Raw genomic sequence first — 10,205 nt, forward strand, 5'->3', positions numbered from 1 at the left:
TCGTGTTGCTCTCTTGATCCACAGGTCACCAGGTTGCCATGGGGACACCAGGCGTAACCTGGGCGACGGCGAGGTTTTGCGTTTTTGTCGCGCTGTTCATCACAAGTAAGTACTGAAGTTATTTATTTAGTCAAAAAGGTGGTTTGTTTTGTTTGTATGTCTGCAGGATTACGCAAAAATAACTACAAACCTGAATTTAAAATCCTGCAGAGGGTCTGGATCACATTTTTTTAAAATTGTAATATTAAAGCACTGGACTTGGTGGAGAACTGCTCTTCCTAAGTCAGCTCGACTTCACTGTGGCCGTTCAGCATGACGCACCAGCTTCTCTCCTCCCCTGTTTGTTCCCGTTGCTTAAAAGTGTTAACAAAGTTGTGACAATCAGACTTAACAGGTCAGTGAGCATCTGTGTGACGCTGCTATTTTGGTGTACCGGTTTCGTGCAATCTTCGCAGGGTCGACTGGGTTAGTCTGTTACACTGCAGTGGAATCACTGGACTTAGGTTGCCTCCTGCGGTGGGATTGTCCCCATGCCAGTCCTAATACCACCTACACCGTGCAGACAAAGACTCAGGGGTAAGTCTTACTGTCTGTCTGAGATGTTCCTGCAGTGTTGCACATACTTTTTTTTGCTCCCACTCGTCCAATGAAAGCTGCTGGAGACACAAGACACTTGTCAAACTGCCTGCTGTCAAATTTCATTTTAGAAAGTGTCATTTTTCTATTTACCATTTTTACTATTTTGCCTCAATACCCTTCATAGTTACTATTAACACTGGTGTTAATGCTTTTTAGTGTCTTAATTTTAAAATTTTCCTTCATGTGATCAGTAACATTTATCTGTATTGTTTTGTTAAATCATCTAAAGTTGTAGTGAATTTGTGCACTGTTTAAAATCAGCAAAATCAGTACATTTTATATAGAAATGGGAATAATTGGGATGCACAGAGATGATTATTTAGCTTTTCTTCATAGATAAAAATGAGAGGAAAAAAATAGACTGTAGTTTTAGTGAGGTCTCTGAAATTAAAAATAAACTAGACATGAGAACTACTGAAGAACTAAAACATATCTAAAAGTATAGATCACAAGTATAATATAGTGAAACTGTTACACACAAGGTTTCAGATGGGAGGTTTTGTTTCCTTTTTGTCTTTTAACATTAGAAAATGATGCTAAAATGCTTGTGCAATCTACAATGTCTGTTTGCTGACCGTATTCTAGACCTTATGTTTTTGTTGAGCTCTTTTGTGAAATTTAAAATGCTGTGAAAATGTACGATTGCATAAGGGTTAATACCATAATACAGCTTTTAATTTTCGAGGCTATTGAATAAAAATGTGTTCTGATGCGTGCTGAAGTTACAGCCATTTCCAGATAAAGCCAAATTGCCCACAAATTTGTCCAACACCCTTTTTTCTCTGTAGTTTCAGTATGTAGCTTTGTCCACTGTACTATACATCTTCAGACCCTGAAAAGGCACTTAAAATCTATCTAATTACAAAAAATCCCAGATTAAGCCAACCAAGATACCATCTGTCCACACAACCAAAATCTGTATGTAGGTGAAGAAATGGCTGAATTCGGTAGTTTAGCTTTGAAACAATGGAGGACAATTTCAGTGTCATCACAGCCACAATAAATCACACATCAGTTGTTAATTTTAGCAAAGACTGAAAATGAACTATAGTATTGATAATGTTGAATCTAAACTTCCAAAATGTTCTTAAATGGTTCTGTTGTGATGTAGATGGTTGCAACATGAGGCCACACAGGCTCAGGTTGTCTGTACACAGAAACAAATATCGTGTGTATGGAAATAATCAGAAGAATAGTTACATCCTCTTTAAAACTGCTTTCATGTGAAGTGCAGACGAAAAGTAGTCGTTCATCTTTTACTACGTTTCAACAACGAATCCTGGTTTAATTTTGCTGTTTTGAGAAGAATGTACAAAAAAAGACACTTATGTCAAAGTGAAAACAAATTTCTCCAAAGTAATGTCAATTCCTTAAGAAACTAAAAGAAATAAAAACACAGTGATTGAAGGAGTATTTACTCCAGAACATCCAGCTACAGGTGAATCAGCTACAACAAAACAAGAAAAAAAAAAAAAAAACCAAAGCAACAAACGGGGGAAAAAGCATTTAAAAAAAAAAAACAAAACAAAAAAAAGGAAAAAACAATAAAAAGTTCCTTGAGTACAGTTAAATCCATCATTAATAAATGGAAAGTCTACAGCACATAAAACTGACTGTACAAATAAGAGACCATTGAAGGAGGCCACCAAAACATCCAAGACTCCTACAATGGGAGAGGCACCGTCCCCACTGAAGCATGGTGGTGGCAGCATCACCAAGCAATAAAAGTGAAAACTTCAGAGGAGGGGTAACTATGAACATCCTCATAGCGGTCAGGTGACTGTACTCTTGTGTTGCAGGGACCCGTGGCGCGATGTGCCGTGGTGCGTTTGGATCTCGTCCCACAGCTGTGACGTCTCTCACGCCTTCTCGAACTTTGAGTTGTACAACATGATTCGTCTCGGCGTCCACCTCAATCCCAGCTCCACCGTCTGGATCAAGCCACGCAAGTTCGACTACAGTGACTTCAGTTAGTGACAATCTGCAGCAACACACTTCAAATTGTGATGTGGATGAAAGAGAGCCTGCAGGGGCTCCTGTGTCCTCCTGTGGCACGTGGTCTGAAACTGCTGCTGCTGGTGGAAGTGGGTCATTGATGCTGAGTTTTAAGGTGGTTTCTCTGTTCTGCTCACTCCAGCCTTCAGCCCTCCGTCCATCTCAGTCTCTTTGAAAGACGACCAGCTGCTGGTGAAGGTGCAGTTCCCCTGTGCTTCCAACAGGCGGTGCTCTATGGAGAGGTGCTGTCCCATCTCTCAGCTGATTGACCCCTGGACCACGGTGACGCTGTACAACGAGCTCAGTCGCTCTGAATACCAGGTCTGACATGCATGTGTCTGTTACTGAAACTGAATGTTCTTGTCTTCAAATGCAGATGGTCAGACTGTTCATTTATCAGAAACAGAGGTTTGGCAGCAGAAGGTTACCGGCCTTCTGATTACTGATGTAAAATCTGCAGATGCCATTTGTGGAAGAGCTGCTTAGAACTTTTAAAAGGACAATACTACATTAAAACTGAGTATTGGCAACAAAAAATACTTAAAGGGAAAGCACTCTGAATACAGAATCATTACTTTCAGAGTGTGCATGTAATGTTGGGTTATTGGATTGTTTAAAGCAGTAGTATAATACTGCTTTATATGGTGTAGAATGTGCATCATATACAGCTCATAATAATGCATCGTGTTTTAAAGATCATGTGTTTATAAGGTGAAAAACTCTGTGTCCAATGTAGTGCTGTAGAAAGAATTGATATTTCCCTATGAAATGTAATGAATCAGAAGTACACTAAATATAGTAACTATCATATAATTAAAACAGTTACTCAGTACTTATTCATAGTTGTTTGTATCTTGCAGAGCCGCACGGTTTGGACCCAGGAGGTGATGTCCTATGTGGAGTTCTCTGGTTTGTCTCCAGGTCAGAACTACTGCGCTGTGGCCAACTTCTCCTTCCCGACTTTCTCCATGGCTGCTTCCCCCAAATCTGCCCCTCAGTGCATCGAAACGGTTTCTGAGTCAGGTGAGGAGTGGATGATTTTAGTTTCATGGCCGGAGACGGATTAATTCCACCGTGACCTTTAGCAGCGACCTGAAGCTCATCTGACAGCTCAATAAATCCCTGCTAAGTCTTTGGCCTTAAGAAGGTGGTGATGTGATCGATTCATTTTTTAATAACTGCTCTCTCACAGAGATCCTCAGTTTTGTCAAAGGTCAGGCTCTATAAATGAAACCAACGCCCAGAATAACCACTGAATTTAAAACAGTTAGGCACCCAATCTTCCAACTAAATCTTCTGTCTGGTGTTACAACCCAGCTGTCTGAGGTGAGCCAGGAAGAGAGCAACAACCAGGTGCTCTTGGTTTGGTAAAGCAATTTATTGCTTAGAGGCATAATTAACAAAAGAAAAGGTGATAACACTGCACAGTAAACACAGCTGGTGGATTTAGCCAAATCAAAGAACTAAAAACCAAAGGAGGTCTAACAGAGTTACAAACTATAAAGCAGGGGTGTCCAATCCTGGTCCTCAAGGGCCACAATCCTGCATGTTTCAGATGTTTCCTTCTTCCAGCACACCTGATTCACATGATCATCTCATCATCAAGCTCTGCAGAAGCCTGATAACGATCCTGATCATGTGAATCAGGTGTGTTGGAAGAAGGAGACATCTAAAACATGCAGCATTGGACACCCCTGGCTTAGAGCTACTAGTAAACATTTATGGTGGCCACAGAAACACTGGACAACATGCAACATCTAAAGCTGTTGGGAGTTCCATATGCACATTAAATCCCAGCTGCCCTGACTGTGAGGTTAGCTGCAGATTCAAACCCCCAGGTGTGGTGTTTAGTGCTGTTTGATGCCGTTGGATCAGTCAGCCAGGAAGGTAGGCGGGGAGAATAACGAGGGATGGAGATCCGGTCAGGAGCTCCAGGCCAATCATGTGGGGTCTGGAGATCTTCAGCCAGCTAAAATCAAGTGTCCACACGAGATATTGTCCTGCTCAGAGGCTGCAGAGGATCCACATCCAGCCACAGTGCGTCTCCTCCTGCAGCCTGTTCAACTTGTTTACCAGCCGTGAAGTCATTCAGTGTTTCTTGTGTCTTCTGTGTGCAGGGCTGCTGCCTGTCATCTGTCTGGGAGTCTTTCTCACTTCTCTGCTCATTCTTCCACTTCTCACTGTGCTTGTGCGAAAACTGAGACGAGATGTACAAACTGCTGAGAATCAACCCAAAACCCCGGTATGATTTCTGCTGCTGCGCTCCTGTAAAATCAAACACTCTGCCTGTTTTTCCTCAACAGATGTCTCACAATGAAGTATTCTCTTCTCTTTCCTTTGAAGGTGTCTGTCCAGGACCCAGTCTCTTTGGTTCGTCCATCTCTGGTCCCCGTCGACCCCTGTGACGTCCACCTGGAGCTCACCGACGACCACGTCTCCATCGAGCCCTCGTCTCTCCTCCGACCAGGACCTGAGCTCAGCGGTGGGAAACGTGAACCCCAGCTCGAGTGCATCGTACTGGGACAGCAGAGGACTGGAAGTAGACTGAGGCCTGTGTTTGACTCCTCTGAGGACACGTAGGACAAATGAAAACTGACCCCAGGAGACTAACAAAGCTCTGAAGGTATCACACGTCTGTCAGGCCGAGCTTTGATTGGGTTAAAAAGAAAGAAGAATCTGCTGCAAACTCCATTTTGTCTTCATGTCACACAGTGGTGCTGTTATGTGTCGAGATCACTTCATCATAAATCATATGAAATAAATGAAAAACTACCTGAGCAGTCAAAAACTAAAAGAAGTAGGTTGTGTTTCAGATAACTTCTTGCAGAAATAATGAGGAAAAAACATCTTGAAGAGGAGAAAAGTAAATATTTTTGAACCTAAACTTTTAAGCTCATAAGTCATCCTCACAATGTTCTTACAAAAATCAAACTGTAGATGTTACAATTTCCAGGACAAAGTATGTGATGAAAATCTCAGGATACAAATAGATCTGTAAATGTCAGGGATGAACTTTTAACCTTTAAAGTATGAGCAAAACTTAAACTCAGATCCTCTTAGTGTCTTTCCCTGAGCTTTAAATTACGTTTCGCTGTCAGAAATTCAGCAAACTTAATCGGCTGAGGAAAACCAAACGATGTGCTTAATTATTTTTGCAGTTTTCAAGGATAAAACAGCTTTCAAGCTTGAATTTTTGGTGGTTCTGTTGTGACTTTACCACAAAATGACTAAAACCATAGAGTGATTTACAGAACTCATGCTCATGGTGGATCCTCGATACGGATTCAGTTTGGTTCCTAAAACGTCGCTGAATTAATTCAACATAGATTCTGTGTGAGTTGGTCAGAAGGCAGCGGTCACCTTCTATGAGCTGAAAGGTTCAAACATGCTGTTGTTCAGCAACGTTCTGGATCCTTGAAACGTCTTCAGGTGCTGTTCTTGTTCTTGGCCCTGACCTTTGACCTTCCGTTCTTGCTGAGACATCCAGTGACAAAGAGCCAGAAGCTGATCTGTTGTTGGGAGCACATCATGTGTCTCCGGCGCCAGCAGATGACCTCTCACATAATGATTCTGTTTATTTGGCGGCTTGCGTCAAGTGACAGAAATGTGGCTCCCGGTCTGAAACCTCCGAGCACTTTCCTCCGATGATGTGAGTCAGAGTGCAGCGCTGAAGCCTCGGAGCTTTGACTGGTGAGTGAGAACCACCAGTGAAGCAGAGATAGTTTATCTGGCTGGTCCAAGCGGAGCTGTTTTTCTGTTTGTACACGTATGAATCTGGTCTCGGTTCTTCCTCTCTCTGAGGTCCAGTGCCACTGAACAGAAAGTCCAAACCATGAGCTTCATAAACAAGAACTAAGAAAACTTCTGACCCCCCACATGCAGCCAGCAGCTCCTTCATGCTGCTCTTCTCCCCCCGAAAGTGATAAAGGGTCGTTTTTTCTTCTGTCATTCGCTGTTCTGAACTCTTTCTGACTCACAGTTGCCCCATCAGAGCTCCGCTGCCTCTGAGCTGTGACTGACACCTCATCCTACCTCCCGCATGAAGCCCAGGAACATCTTGACATCTCGCTTTTCTGCCTTCTGTTTTGCTGGTGTTGCACTCTTTCCGCAACATTGGGGAGCCTTGCGGCTTTGGCCGTCCAACATTGTTTGTTTCCCCATCTTGCTTTTCCAGGAGTCCACAGAGACCCGGGGGGTTATCCAAAGCTGCAGCCAGTGGCATGGCTGTTATTAATAAGCACAGAGCTCTCATTGTGGAGAGATGATTAATGAGTAAAGCAGAAAGCTGGCGTGTGTGTTGAGCACCTGACCACACAACAGTCGAGCTGCTGTTCCCTCCAGGAGCACAAACACTTTTTTTTTTTCCTCTTTTCTATTTGCAGTAACTTTTCTGAAGCTCTCCACTGACGGGTCTGACTTTGCTTATTCTTGGATCATGAGTGTGTTTTGGCACTCTGCTACAGCTCACCGACTCCTGAGGTGACCTTGTTTCTTGTAATGAATTCTACCATGAGATCATGATATTTGCTGTTAAAACTGACCTTTTCTATTCATGATATGGAATATGCCAACACTTAATGAGATAACAAGTGGACCAAAGGTTATCAAAGTGGAGTTGTATTGTTGATATTAGATTAAAAAAACTAATTTACAAGTTTACTCAAGTGTGCTGACAGTGGTGGCTGTTTAATGCACAACAAATGCATGTTTGTGTTGCACAGTTATGAGATTAATTTTAATATTTTAAAATATTCCCTGGTAATACAAGCTTAATAAATAAATGTGCAGTAGTCACATGTCCACATAGTGGAAGCAGTATCGGTGTGGCTGTTCCTCTTGTCCATACCGGCCCTGAAGAGATTCTTAAACTAACCCAACTTAACTCATGTACGACAAATGGGGGGTCAAAAATTCCCTCTTTGTTTTAAACTGCAGTTTAATGATAAAACCGTTACTCTGTGATTCCCAACACTAATTAGATGATGGTTGCTTCTGCTTAACCAGCTCTTAGTAGTGGGAAAATGTTGTTGCATAAAATCTGGATATTAAAATTTTAGCTTGGTATATCAAATACTTTCCAAGATTTTTTTATTTTTTTTTAAATTACTGTTGATATTCAAACATAGCTTGAAATTGATTTCATCTCATCATTCAAACATATCAGAGGAACTAACAAAAACAAAAGTCTCTTCATGTCATTTAGTCAGAATCTGCAATACTGGACAAGTAGATCAAATAGTCTCCAATTATGGGTGAGTTAAAATATGGAAAGAAAAAACCAGTAGCCATCATGAAAAGTCCCATATATAAGCTCATAATAATAAAAATAAAAAGATACTGCAGAAGTCAACTAGGGATTTTTACAATAATAGGAAACAAAACGTACAGAATTGTCTCTAATATGAAATTCTCGGCGCCAAAAAGAGAAGAAACTGAGCAGGTGTGACATGTCGAACCACAACAATTAGATCTGTTGGGATAGTGGGAAACTGTCACGCATCTACTATATTTAATGTTAATCTGATGTGAGCAAGGCCCTTGGTGGTAAATTTGTTCCACAGTTTTCCACTCTTGCTTTGTGTTCCGATGGGAATAAAGTCGGCCTTCAAGACCAATGTCACAAGCTGCAGAAAGTGTAAGTACATGTTTATTTATAGTAACAGTGAACTGTTATTGGAAGAGATGCTTAAGGGTAAACTGTGTTTCTCCAGCCTACAAAGTTGGGTCTAAAATATAAACCGTGGCTACAACAATCATTAAAAGAAATCCTCAGTTATACTGGGAGAACCATTTTAATACTCTAGATACTCCTTTCTACTTTTTTTTAGGCTATCCAGCAATATTTCTGTTTTTGTGGTACAACTTGCTCAGTTATCAGAGTTTCTGTATTTTCTAGGATCAAGTATGTTTTTCTATTATTGAGACATGCGGTTCAGAAAATAACACCAGTTCTATTCTGCAGCATCACTCTCAGTTGCATGATAAATGGTTAAATGTCAGGCTTTTATCTTTAATAGTTAGCCTCAAATTTCAATGTGCGAAAAAACATTTTGAAAACAGGTTAACGAGCAACTGAAAATTTCACGTATACTAAAAATAATTATCTGTCATTTCTAACAGTAGCTATAAACGGTACTGTCGAAAAACTTAAATGTATATGTTGTGCTTGAATCAGACGGGCTGGTGTTCCGTGTCTGGCAGGAAATGCTTAGTCACTCGCTCAGTGACTCATCAAGCCTCTGGGGGTTCAACTTGTTTCTGCCCCCAGCATTGACAGTCTCACCATCCACAGATGGTCAGCCATGCTCAATTAAGAAACATGTTGCGCGTCATAAACGCTGCATAGCTGCACTTTTTTGGGCTTAAATGATGGAAAATATACAGTGTTTTGGAAATACACCACGCTGTGAGTATGTTTAGTTGTAACAACAGTCTTTTATTTGGCCTTACATTTCATTCATTCATTCAATAATTAATATACATGTTATATACATAAGCAAACAAAGATGTGCATGTCCTTGTTGAACTGTCTTGCAGTAAAGGTTGGCAGTGCATTCTTGGCCTTTTTAACAGTGTCACTGGGTTTCTTTCTTTCATCTTCTCACACACTCACACATAGACAGCATCGGTCGGGTCAGAGCCGTACCATCACGCGTTTCTGCCGCAGAACTTCAGCATCATCTAAGCCGTCTGTCTGTTCTGCTCATCTGCGCCAGTACTGAAGAGAGACGGGAACAAAGTTTCAAGATGATGTACTTTGACTTAAAGGTGCAAAATGTTAGATTTTTAACATAAATCTGTCTTTAATATAGCAACAAATGACTGTTATGTAAAGGTACATGCTGCAGCTCTGACTCTTTAGGTAGCACGTAAGTGTTATGTGTGAGCAAGAAGTCAGGAGGCTGCGCAACACCGTGTAGCTGTAACGACCCAATGATGTCCAGAACCAAAAGAAGAAACAACAGTGTTCCTTTTGGAAGAGCCTACAGTCTCCGAGACCAGAGAAGGTGCATCAGGTCAGGAAGCAGAGCTGAAGGCCTTTTGACTAAAGCTGGAGCCATTCGCCTGAGAACTTTTGCTGGCCACGGTAACCTTCCTTGCAGGCAGTGAGTGACTCTTTCAATGATTCCTAGATTATGTTCCTGCAATTGTAAAAGTATGTTGTGTGTTTTACTTACCTGTGCAAATTTGTGTATCTGCTCAACCACAGCAGCAAACAAAGCTCCCACACTCTCATCGATGAGACTCTGCATGTAGTGGACCGCCTCCTCGTCCGACAGGTCCAATCTGAACTTGTCCTGCACCTGAAGGTAAATGCATGTGTTATGAAGGGGTAAATGTCAGACAGGAAGAAATACTGATGTGTATTGCAGCTGAACTATACACGGTTAGTGTGTTATTGTCAAAGGTGGGAGACAGACATTGTTTTGGGTTCAGTTAAAAACAAACGGACCTTTTTTACAGTCTTGTCAGGCTCAAGAGCAATGTCAGGAATATTGGCATCCACCATGAGAGAGAACAGATTCAGGATCAGGTTGGAGTATCTGAAGAGAAGGAGAGTTCACATGAGC

General features: G+C 41.5%; 1 long non-coding RNA gene across 1 annotated transcript; it reads right to left on the reverse strand.

The window, feature by feature from the left end:
- Positions 1 to 9,049: 9,049 nt before the first annotated feature.
- Positions 9,050 to 10,205, reverse strand: LOC103358425 (uncharacterized). Its single transcript, XR_520254.1, has 3 exons — positions 10,088 to 10,205; positions 9,813 to 9,938; positions 9,050 to 9,352 (listed from the first exon to the last, which is right to left on the reverse strand). It is a non-coding gene; the product is annotated as an uncharacterized LOC103358425 (long non-coding RNA).

Source organism: Stegastes partitus, unplaced genomic scaffold, assembly GCF_000690725.1.
Source record: "Stegastes partitus isolate 25-593 unplaced genomic scaffold, Stegastes_partitus-1.0.2 Scaffold308, whole genome shotgun sequence".
NCBI classification, from domain to species: domain Eukaryota; kingdom Metazoa; phylum Chordata; class Actinopteri; family Pomacentridae; genus Stegastes; species Stegastes partitus.